General features: G+C 36.0%; 1 protein-coding gene across 2 annotated transcripts in view; it reads left to right on the top strand.

Moving 5' to 3' along the window:
• Positions 1-14,367, top strand: part of CSRNP3 (cysteine and serine rich nuclear protein 3) — a 185,893-nt gene that overhangs the window by 51,860 nt on the left and 119,666 nt on the right. The gene's annotated exons all lie outside the window — the stretch shown is intronic.

Consider the following 14,367-nt stretch of genomic DNA (forward strand, 5'->3'; position numbering starts at 1 on the left):
TGATTCCGTGTGTGTCTCTTCAAATCCATTCTCAATCCAGCTGCTTGGAGGTTTCATCCAAAACCAATGTCTGCCCAGGACCTACATCCGCCCTCTTAGATTTCTTTAAAGATTTCCCAATTTTTCTTCAAAGATTGATAAGATCCAAGCTACTTGTCTCAATTGCCTAACTTCTGCATTCTTCTTCAGCAGCTTCGCTCACCATGCTCAACCTTGATTTTACATTTCCTCAGTCCTGGACTCTTTTATAGTGCCCCCCTTGCTTTCATACTTTTGTGCTTTTAATAGACACTTCTTCTCGTTGGGATGCTCTTGTTTTCACCGTCTCCTCTTTCTTTCCTTCACTAGCTCTTCTTTATAGTGAAAGGCTTAGATCTAGTGACTCCGCCTCCAGAAAGTGTTTCTGAAGTTTTCCCATGTTCTAGCACCTTATGTTTACTGTCCATCAGATAATTGACCAGTTTATTCAAATGATCTAGTTACATGTTATCCTCTCAAGACCAGTGAGCTCCAAAGTATAATGCATACAGCCTATGAGGTGAGCAAAATGTTTTGAGAAGCAAAGTAAAAATATTAGTATTTATATTTATGTTTCTTCATCATTTCTAACTTCTACGTTTAAGTATTCATATACTTAATTATATGATATATAATATATAAATGTATAATGTATTTTTACAGTAATACAACATATAAAATGCTTGAAGAATCTTTCTCTAAAGCTTCGCAAGGGCAAGCTTATTTATCCATAGCATATAGCAAAGTGTGGGCACACAGGGACTCTGTTGAACTTAACTAAAATTAAAATTTTAGCCAACTCCTATCCACATTTATGAAGTTAACTATGAAGGGATAAAAATTTAGATTAAGGTAGAAAATTCTTTCTCTTATTTACTAAACTTGATGCATATGAGAGTTAGGAAAAGTAGAAAGCAACAGAGAAAAAAAATCCATATTACGCTAACTTTCAGAATTGCAAAATTGTGAGGAATACAAAGTTTCACAGATGTATGCTAAATGTTTCCAAAAGGTAGCTAAAAATGCAGCATTGTCACACACTAGAAGATCTATGATGATTTATAAAAGGGAATATACATTTTCAAAGCAAATGAAATTTTGAGAATAGAGTATGTTCATTGACCCCAATTACACGAGACAAGAATTCAAAAGTCCTTTAAAAATTTCCTTTACAAGCCACTGCCCAATTTAAACAGTTTATATATGCATTGGGAGATCTGCCAATTAATTCCAATACTAATCTGACAGAAGGGCCAGAAGGCTAAACCAGAAAGAGGAATCTCATTCAAATAAGTTTGATTATCTTAGAGTGAATGACTCTCCTAATTTTAATAAAATTATAGTTCCAGTTATCTATAATTACAGACAAAGAATGTAGGGAAAATGTAAAGAAAAGTCATCTTTATGGTTTGTGTAAGAAAAAATGGACACACAAATGAATGAACAAAAAAACTTAGAAGCTGTGTTTTGGTGTTCTTTCAGGGTAAAGTTGAACGTATTTTCCTAAATATAACATCAGATGTTGGAAAGGAATTTTTCTCTTCTAGTTGGTATTTTTAAAAGATCGTTATGAACATGATAAATTAGCAGGCCCTCTTGGATTTTTTTTTCTTATAAAATATTGTAGCTCTATGTTTTCCTGGCCCTCCTTTATTGTAAGCAGAGCTGATTCTAATTTAGTCGTTTCCTTAGGATTTTAACATCAAGTCAAAAATAAGCACCTAAAAATTTGTGTTCATCTTGGACCATTCTGTCCTACTCTAAGGAATACATTTCCTGAAACATTGTTATTTTTATTTCACTCATGTTTACCTTTAAGAATCGAAAGAAATGAATACATTGTATGAGATATTTCTCATATGGCCTCATCCATCAAGAAAAAATAAAACCAACAGATGGAACCTCTTTCAGAACATCTAAAAAAAATCCCTTAGTATTAATTTTATTCTCCAAAATGATTTTTCAAAATAGGATAATATGATATAGTTTGAACATAAACTTTTAAAGAATCGTCTTCAACACAGATTTGATTTCCAATTGTCAATATCATACAACTATTTCTTTTACATATGGCAGAGGTGGTGGCTTTATCTTTTTGTTAAATATAAATTGGAAGGGTTAAAAAAATGGCTGCAATTTTATCTCTACGTATTCTATTTTTTAGGTATCTAAAGAAGGAAATATGGCATAAATAACAGTCAAAAATACAAAAGGGCAATTAGAATAGCATGACTGACTCACTCCCAAACTCTCCTTCTTAATCATCATTGCCCTCACCTTAGACTGAGAGAGGAACTATTCTGCTTTGAAAGCTATTTTTTGACACATCCTGTAGCAGTGGGAATTCCTCACTTAGCCATCTCTGCTTGACAATCTCATAAGGTCAAAGGGTATAAGAAAGTGCTAAAAGAGGCCAAGCTGCCTCATGCTCACATAGTGTAGTCTATATTGAAACTTCCAGAGGTTTATTGATGCAGTGGGACTAGAAAACTGAAAGCAGAACCAATTTTCTCTATGGCCTTCACCCTCTCTCACGGACCATAAGATAACCACTGTTATCAAAAGGAAACTAGAATTTTCCTCTTCTGTTTTTTGTCAAGCTAAAATAACGGGATTTCTTTTTTCTTCTCAAGGATGTTTTACTAGGTTAAATATAAATCTTGGCAGGATATTGCTTATATTTAGAGTAAATAGTGTATTTTTATTTCTTTTCTTCTGTTACTGATATGTGAATAATAAGAGGATTAAAAAATCTTATGTTTGTTTGAAGGCTTTACGCCAAGTTGACTGGAGTTAGAAAATTGTGTCTATGAGTGAGCAACATATAAAACAATATTTTTTATTGTTTTCTATTATAGAAGATTTGTGTTGATAAAATCAATACAACATTCAGTGGATCCCAAATCTAGGAGAGGATGAATTCTTCTCATAACTGTAAAATTCAAAAAAATATATAAAGAAAGAAAAAAGGCAAAAATAAGATGTATGTAGTGAAATTAGCTATTTTATCACAAATTATATTGCTTTCTCTAGTAAACAAACATCTGTGCTTTAAAATAAAAAATCAAAACTCGTTGAATTCCATGAAAACAAGGGTTGAAAACTGGCAGCCTGAGAACTGAAGATATATTTTGTTTGTCCATCATAATTGTGTTTTCTTTTCATTAAATTTGCTGAATTTCCACCAATTCCCATTTTCTTACTCTGCACTATTTCACATATTTTGTTATCTGTCTGGCCCTGCAGTATTCTGAGTCTATAATGCCAGCTTTAAAAAGCTGTTATTTCATGAGTTTAAAAATATGAGCAAGTGTGTAGAACAGACTCTCTTCTATGTTAGTGGTAGATATGTAGATTCTTTACAATGCTTTTGAGGGTGTCAGTATTTACTAAAACATTAATTCTTTTGAATCTTCCGTCTCTCTGAAGTTATTCTACAGAAACACTCATATATATGCAAAAAGGATGGTTCACTGGCACATTGATGAAGAGGGAAAAATTGGAAACATTCCCAATACATATCAATAAGGTATTAGTTTAATAAATTATAGTAAATCTATATAATGAAATATTATATAATTCTTTAATAAAAGGATGAGGTAGTTCTAGTATACATTGACATGGAAAGACATCAAATGAATATTATTAAGTGAAAAAAGAAATAGCAAAATATTTTCATGTTTCAGGGAGTAATTATCTCCTATTATTAAAATAACACGTTAGTGTGTTGTTATTGTATACTAAACTGGTAATAGTAGCTATCCTTAATAGGGTGAGATTATGGTGGGTTTCATGTATTCTAAACCCATATTCCTATAACATTTAAATTATCAGAGCAAACATATATGACACATAATAAAAAGCTAAACTATAAACATCCAAAACACTGAAAAACTATTTAAAAAAAAATTGTCAGTGGGCCCGGCCCGTGGCCAAGTGGTTAAAGTTCCGCGTGCTCCTCTTTGGCAGCCTGAGTTCACGGGTTCGGATCCCAGATGCAGATGTACTCTACTCATCAGCCATGCTGTAGAGGCATCCCACATGCAAAATAGAGGAGCATTGGCACAAATGTTAGCTCAGTGTTAATCTTCCTCAAGAGAAAAAAAAGAGGAAGATTGGCAACAAATTTTAGCTCAGGGTGAATCTTCCTCACCGCCATCCAAACAAAATCAGATAAGAAATCATTTTCCTATATTTATACCCAAGGCATAGATTGGCTATTGATACAGTATGAATAATGGTATATGATATGGTTCAAATTGTTGACACATGTTGGATTATGTTCACTTGCTTTTTGTTACTTTTTATTTCTTATTTAAATGTATAAAATGCGTTTTTAGAGATAGAGGGACAGTCGTTAAAATCTAACTCATTCTTAGGAAGAAGAAAACACAAATATTTAGGTACATATTTTTCACAGACTTAAGAGAGAAACATGTTTGGAGCCTCATTAAAATGTTACACTGCGGACCAGGTCTATTCTAAATGCTTTAGATAGCTCTTCTTCTGATTCATATTTTAAAATTCTGTAATAACCTGTTTTGAAAGGAAAGAAAAAGCATATTCTTCCTGCTATTGAGAAGAAAAATTTGTCATCTCTGCCTTAATCATAAACTAGGCAGTGGTTTGCAAAATAAACTTGGCAAAATTTAGATGCCCAGTCCTTGTAGACCATTTGGCTTACAAATGGACAGATGATATACAAGATGACCTTCCTGTCATCAAGGATGGGATCAAGAATGACACAAGCTTGCATGCAAGAGAAGGAATTTGCGTGCTAGCCTTGGAAAATTTTATGTCTGACCTGATCACGATGACAGGTTTATTGCCATGATGAGAGAGAATTAAAACCTTGCTGGCCTAGAGAGGAACTTGAAAATAAAAAAGGAATCACAGTCTGGAAAATGAGATCATTGCTTGGACTATAGTCATCATTACCAGTAGCAAACATGTACTGAGAACCCACTAGATGAAAGGCGTTGAATTAAGTGTGGTGAGGCTGATGTTATAAAACCCACATGAGAAGCTGACAGAATGATATATATTTACACAGTTGATTTAATGGTATATTTAGTCGTTCTAGACATCACCAGAATTGGTAACATTTGAAAATTTCTGTTTCCCATGAAACCGACTCCTCTTCTCAGAAAAATGTGTATGAAAGTTTGCATGTAAAAATCAGAGTTTCACTTATCTGTAGATCTCTGGTTTTACTTTGAAAGGATTTTCCTAGGTTCACACTAGTGACAGAAAAGACAATCTGGTTTTGAAGCTCAGGATATATGCACATCTGTGGGCCAATAGTATGCTTCCAAAATTCATTTTAATTAAATCTTAACCAAGTACGTCAGCACAATTTTTCTGAGTATTTGTCTGGGTGCTTGTCAAATGGTAGCAATTTTGTTGTTGCTGTTTTAATGTTAGTTCAGGACAGGTAGCCTCAAAGTTTTCAAATGCAGATTCATTTGACCTCAAATTACTCTTGTTCATCTATTTATTATTAATCATGCTTAAACAGGTTTATTCAAAGTGCATCTGAGTGTGCTTTTTACTTCTTCCCTAAGAGTCAATTGACTAAGCTTTCCACGTCTTCATAAATTTCAGCTGAATGTCGTTCAGTGTCAATGAACATGCCAGTATCCAATGACCACATGAAAACCATACTTTATCATTTAAAGTATTTGTTCTGTCAGGTGACAAATAGATAATAATTGTCTTTAAGACCTCTGTATTTTCCTAGGTGTTTATTGACCTCACCATTATGAAATTACTCTTAGAATTTCTAGAGTGTGTAATGTTATACATGTGTCAAGTCCTTCAATTCAATACAACGAACAGAAACGTGCGTAAGATTGTTTGACCTCTGACTCTTCCAGAGAGAAACTAGTACAGACACAGAGTTTGGCAGAATCTGCTCATTCTTCCAAAAGTGATATTTAATCATGATCCACTATATGTAGTTCTTTCATGTGTGTCAGTTATTAAACACATGAAATGTTATATCGCAGGAGAATAAGATTTTAAATTGTGTTTCCAATTAAATAGATGAATAAATAATATGCATTAATAGCAATTAATCTGTATTAATTGAGATCTGCCATAAGACGACATGTTGCACTGAGTGCAGCCATTGTTTCCATATTGTATCAGATCTATGGTATCCCCAAAGGGAAATTGAAAACAGGATACATAAGACAAACAATCAGACAGGAAACTCTGCCTTCCCTTTCCTCTCAATGAGAAGTCTCAATGGACTCCAAAAGAACTATCCGCAGCAGTCCAGATCTCTATTTTTCCCATCGCTTTATTGTTTCTGCTGCCTAGGACAGAAAATAAATCAACTTGTTCAAATGTCAGGAGAGAAGGATGGTGGACAACAAACCCGACTGTTGCTGACACATTCAACTCCTTGCTGCTTTTTCGTGTTTGTGGCAAATGGACAAAGAAGCTGAGCGCCTGTGGGTTTATGTATCCCAACCTTGTGAATACTGAGCTTGAGGGGTTTCTTGGCCACATGGTAAAGATATTCAGCGACTGAACAGGGGACCTGAGGGCCCTTAACGCCGGAAACTTTACCTTGAGTATTCCAATGAGAATATCTCTGGATCCTAGAGATACTGTGAATGATATTTATCTGCTCTATCACATCGGTGTTGTATTAGGAGTAGCTGAAAGTTTTTAATTATCATTGATTAATATCTTCTCAGTATCGTAAGTGTAAACAAGAGAGAAAAATTATTACTGACTTTAAAATTTGTTATGAATTATTAGCAGTAATTCAGAATGTAACACCTCCTCTCAGAGAACTCACAATATTTTTTAAAATTTCATTCCTGGAACCTCAAAGAATTGTCATTAGATTACTCACCCAGAACTTGCTTTTCCGTGTCCTCTTAATGTTTCCTCACTTCTTTCCACTTGCTTTTCCTTTTCTCCACCCTCCCCTTTCTATTTTCTTCTTTTCTTATCGATCTTAGAGTTCCCTCCCCTCACCTTAATTAAATTTATGACCTAGAACTGCTGCTTGCCTTTCATTTTTCTTTTTGATTTGTTCAATTCAGAAAACGTTTATTATCTACCATATGTACAGGCACTGAGAATCGTTAAGTGAAGAAGAAATAGCTTCTGCCTTGAGGAAACTGGGGATTTTTTTCTCTGGCTTCTGAGGAGGGGTAAGAAAACCAGAGGCAGAATGCTTGTGATAAAGGAAGAGGACAGAGGCTGCCTCTATCTTGAGCATCATCAGTGAGAACCCACTGCTCCAGCAGGGTCCCCCAGCAGTTCAGCAGCACCTACAATTCCTTAAAAGGGCAAAATCTTTCATTCTATACTATAGGAATGTCTATAAATACAAATACCCCTGAGAGAAATCTAGTTAATTAAGCCCTCCCTATTTGGGATTCCCATGGTGTATTGGGTAATTTCTCTTATTATTATTATCATTATATACTATCTTGCCTCTAATTGTACTATTTCCCACAAACCAGTAGGAGAAAAGTGGGACAAGCCATTTTAAAGCTCTGGGATTCTAATTTCCAGTGATAACTTTACCCCTCTCACTTGTATTTTCACTTCTTTGCAGATTATATTAGCTGCCTGTACTTTCCCATACCCTTCATAAAGTAGTTACCTGTGTGTTTTGTATGACTGACCTACTGCCCCCACTTCCAGTCTATATCTTCCTCCATGATTTTGGGGGGAAAGGGGGGATGTCTAGTCTTTCATTATTTCCTCATGGCCTTAAGGAGCCATTTTGTGGAATTGCTTTTGAAATGTACCATTGACGTTTTCAGTGGCATCTTCCTTAGTATCTTGCCTTGGCATTTCTCCCATTTTTTTCATAGTCATCTCCAGGACTAGAAATAGATAGTCTATTCCTTTGCTTCAGTGGAAGAGTTCCCCTCTCCTTAAGCAAAGAATAATGAAATGGTTTCTCTTTGTGTTGAGTCTTGACGTACTTTCTGGAATATGACAATGCTTTTGTGAAGACTATTTAAGGACACACTCTTCATTTGTGAAGGATCTGGCATCTATCGCCATTGCTAGGTACCTGCCTGAACAGATCCTCAAGTAGCAAAAACTGCAATGTACAACATTTCTATCACTTCTTACTTTAAAATCACCCCAAATATATTTCGGGTTTTTCCAACATCTGGTGGAAATAGTCTTAATGATGAGCTGCCAGAGCAAACACAAACGACAGTGGGATAGCGAGTCGAGAAGGTGAGGGGTTATTTAAGCAACCATGACAGGCTTAAACTTTCTTTGAGTTTTGTCCTTTTTCTTTAAAATTCATGCAACTCTTTGCATTAAACTCTATGGTATAATTACATTTATTATAATACAATGGGATGTTTTGATTGCTTACACCATTTTCTGTAAGTATTTTCAGTAAAAGCGACAGATCAATGTGCACTGTTTTTACTCTGGTTCCACATTAAGTCCAAAACACCTCCTCTGATAGAGAAGCACAAATAGAGAAGAATTTCCTTTTTCCTTCACCCTGCTCAATAAGGACACTGAATTTTCGTGACTAACCTACTTGATTTTCTTCCTAGTCGTGTGCACACCCATATTTCCCTCATTCCTAAGTAAGCTGACATTTCACCTGACATTATATAAACGCCTCACCTAATTGACGAATATTTGATTATTTTCCCCTAATGCTTGTGTATTTTAAACATTTTTACCCAGCTCCTTCTAGATGTCTTTGATTAAGAACTCCAAGAGGACAAGGGCTTTGTTCTAGTCTATAATTTACAGTGTGACTTGCACGGCTAATGCATAACAAGATGTTTAATCAATGCATTTTGATGAAGATTTTTAGATTTCTTTTCCACAACTTTCTTTATATGACCTTCTTGCTTGAACTAATGTGGATTTATATTGCACTCCAAGTGGTTGCCTGCTAGAGATATGGTTATAACAATAAAAAAGAAGCAGGCAATCACAGTAGTAAGTATTGATATAAAAATGGTCTAAATTTTAGAAATTAATTTAACTTGGGCTCTTTTTGTTTTTGTGTGAGACTGAGTCTTGGTTACAAATGTCTGTTAGTGACTATGCTGAAGCAAATTGTAAGAAACTTTTTTGACTTAAAACTAGAGGTGCTGGAAATCAGAGTAAATCTACAGGTAAAGCCACATCCTTGGACTTGAGAGGTCTCCAGCATTGCTGGTAATACGCCAATAAACCAAAAGGATGAAATGCCAGAAGTAATTGACCTGTAGTCCATCCCCAGTAAAACAACGCAAAATTACAATACTCTCCAGCCCAAACCTCTAACATATTGCTATTCCTGGACAACAGAGTGCACTGTCTCACCGAGGCAAGGTGTTGGCAGGCAACCAGTTCTTCCTCTCTTTTTGCTCTAAAATGCATTGAATAGACTGTTGAACTTGTTTATATTATTTGCTTCAGTGGCTTGCTTTGGCAAATTACTCCCTGTCTTTGTTAAATTCAGTACACTGGTAGTGTTTTAATTTTAGTTTGTAGCCGAGTAACATTTCCATTAGTATAAACAAAATTGGATAAGTTGATATTCTCTCTGAGACACAAGTTTATAAAGCTTATCTTCTGTTTGGACGTCTTTTACCCAATACCTAGAAAGTCTTTATTTTTGTATTTAAAATTATCTTAATTCTTTGGGAAACATAATTAATAACTACAGTCTTACCCTTTGCTCTACTGCTGGGCAAGGCATCCTCTTCTTCACCTCCTTCCAAGGCTTAGCTGTGAAGTAAGTCAGCTTCTTCTCACCGTTGTCTACTCACTGAGCCCTGGAGACACATGCAGACTTTCCCCCTGTATTCCACAAGACACCTTATTGATCTTTCCAGTTTTATTGCACCACTTCTTTGTTTTCCACAGAAGTCCTTGCTGGTTTGTCCCTGCAGGATTCTGGCTGCATTCTGAATTACCCACTTAGTCTAAATCTCTAGAGCCTCAACTCTGGATCCTAGTAATTTAGAGGAGGAACTCAGCTGCCTGGTGCTGCCTGGAAGGGACAATACATTTTCTATGGTTGGTAGTTTGGTAGTTCTTCTATATTTATCTTTAACATAGTTTCTGGATAATTTGTTTAATTTATGCATCTAGAAATAACATAACAGGAACACTTTGCATATATTTTTAAAAATCAACTATTTTTATGCGGCATGGTTTTCTCTGAAAAGTATGTCTTTCCATAGAAAATGTTGTATTACAACATCTTGTATTGCCCTGACTGCCTGAGTTTGGAGTCAGTATTTCATATTCCATCAAACAATCAACCTCTTTGACTTAAACATCCGTCTGAAGGATGAGTTACTGTTCAGAGTTCAGATTCTAGCTCCATCCCTATCTGGAGCTTCTGGTCTCTCTCTAACCTCATCACCTGTTAGATGATCACATCTTCTCTACCAAATGGATCTGTTAGACAGTGAAGAAGGGCTGTCAAGTTTTCACTTATTGTGTAAGTCACATATTGGTGATGATACAAGTTTATAAATAAAAAGTCCTTTTGCCTTTTTCTCTCCTCGATAGCTTTTCACATAGCTTCCAGAATTCGAGTTCTCAGTGATTCATGAGCACTATAGAGACAGTCCTATAGGACACTGATTGTTTTAAGGCTTCTCTCTTCTGTCTTTAGCTATTTCAAGATGACCTGAAATTGGAGGTCTGTCTACCACGTAATGGGTTGTGCCTCCCATCAATGTTTTCAGCCCATTTTATAGCACAGATTCTTCTCCTCACACATCTAGAGCACTGTGGGGCATTCAGCCCAGGTGACACACCCCATGGGATACAAAGATAAGTTAGGTCATCTGTGCCTATAGAGACCAAAAATCTGGATGCAACATCTGCTGAACTCTCATGTCATCACTATAGATCTCACATCCCTCAGTAGCTCTTTGTACTCTCAGTATTTGGGTCATAACCTAAGCAGTTGTCTCCATGCCTTCCACTGTGCACTCAGTGAAGGCACAAGTCTCCGATCACCCTAGGTTTAGGGTGAATGCTCATCTTTGACAAGGTAGTGAAGTATAGAGCCAATTATTCCCTTCTACAAATCTTATATTTTTCAGTGTTTATGTAGTGTCACAAAAGCAAGGTCATGTAGGTACAGGGCAAAATTGCCTTCTTACCAATGAGGAAACTGAGACCTTGTGTGGTCAAGTGATTTGTCCAAAGTCTTGGCCAAGTCTAGAGCTTGGAAATCTGTTCACTACTGCAGCATCCTTGCTGGTCGTTTCCAAATCCAGCAATTGTAGCCTTGGAACAGCAGTTGGAATTTTCAGAGACTATTTTTCAGATTGTCCATTCGCTTCCAGAACATTTGATACTTTATCCTAACACCCCTGATGTTCTGTCCCCTCCTCTGGAAAATTAGTTTGCCTAATGCAGAATATCGCTGATGGGATTGTTCTGTGAAAGTGAATGGCATGAAGAAAGTAAATGTGTCAAGAACCAGGCCTTTGAGAATTAGATAAAGCTTCCTGGAAAAAAATAAATAAATAAAAACCTGTACACAAAACTTTTTGCATATAATTTCCTAAGACTCATGAGTCCCTTACAACTCACGTTACCAGTTGGTTTTGATTCTGTCAGCATTAGCGAATATATATATTATATATATAATTATATATAATATATAGGAGACATATATTGTGAAACATATATAGTGAGATACTATATGTGTGTGTATGTGTGTAAGTTATACATATATAAACATAATATTTAAACAAAAAGACTCAAATAATTCATAATGTAACATTAGCTGTTTTTTTCTGTTATCAATATATTGTGAACCTCTTCTCATATCAGCAAATATTCAATGACCTCATAATTTTAGTGGCTGAGTAATATTATACTGCATAGGTTTACCAAATTATACGATAAATCCCTTGTTTCTTTTGTTTGTTTGTTTGTTTTTAACTTGTAAGAATTCAGCAAGTTCTTGCTATAGTGTCATCAACATGATAATATATAAGGTATGGTTAAATTTCTCACCATCTGTATCACTGGGCAGACCAATGGTAATATATCCTAATTTGGGGTCCCCCAAATTAGGAGTGTCTGCATGTTTAAAGAATTATGAAAATAGACTCTAGAACAAGTCAAGTAAATTAGTTTTGTTTTGTTTGGGGAAGTAGTTTAGAGGGCTTAGTAATGGTTTTCAGGCATATTTAATACAATAAATATTGGTGTGTGGGTATTTTTTCATTGTAGAAAGAATGTAAGGAAATAGAGATTTGATAAAGGCACGGTAAATTTAAAAAACTAGCATATGTTCAATACCTGCACTGTGCTGGGCACTCTTTGTACGTTATCTCATGGAATCCTCAGAGAAACCCTGCAATGGTATCCTCATAGAAACTGAGACTGAAAGAGAGTAATAAAATCAGAGTCAAAGGTCCAAGTCCTTTATCTGGTATTTGGTCCAAGGGTCTGTTTACCTCCAAAGCCTGTGCTCCTGACACCAAGTCTCTGAGATACTACATTGGACAGGGTTAGGGAATCTTCTTCCCTCATTCAACTCAAGAATAGTTTCTAGAGTCATATATCTGGGATAGTGATATATTCCTAGCTAGAAATAGGAAAATGGACTAAATTCCTCTGAGGTCACCTTCAGCTTTGTAATTTTATTTTTTTTTACTCTTATTTTTTTTTCATTTTTAAAATGGCTATTTATTGAGCTTCAATTACATGCACATATGTGTTTTCTGTTTTTCTTTTTGCCTGAGGCAGACTTCATCTATTCTTTTTTCTTTTAATTTTTATTTTTTTCGGATGTACATCATATTTCGAATTCTGAATACATTACATCATGTTCACCACCCGAACACTAATTATAGTGCCTCCCCTCACATGTGACCCTAATCACCCCTTTTGCCCTCCCCCCTCCCTCCTTCCCCAATGGTAATCACCAGTCCAATCTCCAATGCTGTGTGGGGTTTTTTTGTTGTTTTTATCTTCTACTTATGAGTGAGATCATATGGTATTTGACTTTCTCCCTCTGACTTATTGCACTTAGCATAATACCCTCAAGGTCCATCCATGTTGTCACAAATGGCCGGATTTCGTCATTTCTTATGGCTGAGTAGTAGTCCATCGTGTGTAAATACCACATCTTCTTTATCCATTCGTCCCTTGATGGGCACCTAGGTTGCTTCCACGTCTTGGCTATTGTGTATAATGCCGCAATGAACATAGGGGTCCAAGTATCTTTATGCCTTTGTGTTTTCAAGTTCTTTGGATAAATACCCAGCAGTGGAATAGCTGGATCATATGGTAGATCTACCCTTAATTTTCTGAGGAGACTCCAAACTGCTTTCCATAGTGGCTGCACCAGTTTGCACTGCCACCAGCAGTGAACAAGGGTTCCCTTCTCTCCACACCCTCTCCAACATTTGTTGTTTCTAAACAGTGAGGCTGTTTATATTTTCCCACTATCCATAGTGGTCCTTAGAATTAAATCTTTAAATACATAAATGATTGTTTTCTATGCATAAATTCCCAGAAATTAATTTTAAGACTCTTAATAAGAAATGACAAATCAATGGGCATTTATCTTGTGTATTCTAATTGCAAATGGTTGTAACATTTTCTCTCAGTAGTAGATTGGTTTTTACATTGGAATAGACATGCTTACTCACGAATATTCATACTCTTTAAGATCTCTGGTGAAAGGTTTTTATGGAGAATCTGGGAGTAAATTTGAATGGTATTTTTCTGAATTTACCAAGAATCTGTGCTTTAGTAAACAATGGTGGACTCTTAAAGTCCTCTAAAACAGATCAAACAACTGGGTGGCTCTTATTAGCAGTTTAAATGTGTTGTGTGAGTGTGTCTTCTCCTGAATAGGCTGAGGGTGACAGTTATCTGGCTTCCTAGGATGGTTGGACCATCAATTGACTCACATTTAATTTGAGGCCTTGGGATTTTCTTCTGCCTCTGCTAGACCAGGTTGGTTCATCCATCTTCCTTAATTATGCCAGACATCTACCTGGACAGCAGAGCTATGGCTGCCCTTGTCTCTAAGGCCTTCCTGGATTCTTATGTTTGCTATCCATTTTATCAATGGAATATTTATCTAATTGGTCTGATTTTTTTTTTTTTTTTTGAGGAAGATTAGCCCTGAGCTAACATCTGCTGCCAATCCTCCTCTTTGCTGAGGAAGATTAGCCCTGAGCTAACATCCATGCCCATCTTCCTCTATTTTATACATGGGACTCCTGCCACAGCATGTCTCGATAAGCAATGCATAGGTCTGCACCTGGGATCCGAACCCGCGAACCCCAGGCCACTCAAGTGAAATGTGCGAACTTAACCGCTGCACCACCGGGCAGGCACCAGTTTGCTTTTTTT

Source organism: Equus caballus, chromosome 18 (genome assembly GCF_041296265.1).
Source record: "Equus caballus isolate H_3958 breed thoroughbred chromosome 18, TB-T2T, whole genome shotgun sequence".
Lineage (NCBI taxonomy): Eukaryota > Metazoa > Chordata > Mammalia > Perissodactyla > Equidae > Equus > Equus caballus.